The following is a 1,365-nucleotide window of genomic DNA, read 5'->3' as shown; positions in this document are numbered from 1 at the left end:
TTTAGATAAAGAATTGAATTAGCATGTTGTTTGTGTCTTTGTCTTTCTTCTGAGTATTTTCCAGGAGGTGGTTGTCGAGTATGATGAACATGTGTGCCTCGATTGCTACTTCTCGTGGTTAAGAGAAGCCAGCCCCGTCTTCTAGGGAGGGATTGGTAGTCGAATATCAAACTTAAGTGGAAAAAATCCTCTCAGTGACCAGTAGATCAGCAGAAACATTACAAAAGGAGTATCAGGATTTGTTCGAAGAGAATCAAGATCCGATCAGAAATTTCAATGTTCAAATAAGGATCAAAGAATAGTGCAAACCGATATATTGTAAGACCGTCCAGTTCCTTACGCTGTTAAGGAAAGAGTGGATGCAGGATTAAAGAAACTAGAAAAAAGAGGATTCACCCTGTGAATTCGAGTGAGTGGGCAGCACCTATAGTGGTTGTCCCTAAACCCGACAAATCAGTGCGACTTTGTGGTGACTACAAAGTCACAGTCAATCGAGTCATCAGCGAAGAGTAATATCACCTTCCAAATACGGGTGATATGTTTGCGATTCTAGCGGGAGGACAGAGGTTCACGAAACTTGATCTACGACAGGCATATTTAGTAGTGACTCAGAGGAGTATCTAACAGTGAACACTCACTAGGACTTTATCGGTATCGCAGACTGGCTTGCGGGGGTGAGTTCAGCTAGTGCCATTTTCCAAGGTGTAATGGACAAAAGCGGACTTCCGTAGGTGGTGTGTCGAAGTAGTGACATCCTGATTACTGCTCCAGATGACGAGTCTCATCTCAAGACCATCCAAGAAATGTTTCGTCGTCTTCGTGAGCACAACATAACATTACGGAAGGATAGATGAATCTTCATGGCGGATCAAGTGATATACATGGGCCGGGGTTTCTGGTGGATAAACAAAGGATACATCCAACATATGAGAAGATTGCTGCAATACGTGATACTCGCAGACCCACAGATGTAAAGGAAGTTAAAGCATGTTTAGGACTTCTGAACTATTATGGAGCATTTCCCCCCAATTAAAGCACCGTGCTACATCCCCTATATCAACTACTGAAAGGGGGGGGGGGGGGGCTGGTTGTAGACAGATGATTGTGAAAAGAGTTTTGAGAACAGCAAACAGATGATTACAAAAGGAAAGCTGTTGGTTTTTTATGAGATGAACAAACCTCTTCATCTAGCATGCGATTCTTCGGCATATGTCCTCGGAGCTGTAGTATCTCACATTATGGATGATGGTTCAGAAAGGCCTATTGCTTTTTGCTTAAAGGATTTTAAATTACGGTGAAAGTAACTATCCACAAGTGGAAAAGGAGGCTTTGTCTATCATAGTCGGAGTGAAAAAAAAAATCCAA

This window comes from Ostrea edulis, chromosome 5, assembly GCF_947568905.1.
Source record: "Ostrea edulis chromosome 5, xbOstEdul1.1, whole genome shotgun sequence".
Taxonomy (NCBI): domain Eukaryota; kingdom Metazoa; phylum Mollusca; class Bivalvia; order Ostreida; family Ostreidae; genus Ostrea; species Ostrea edulis.
The sequence above is the reverse complement of the archived record's forward strand: the minus strand, read 5'-3'. Positions refer to the sequence as shown.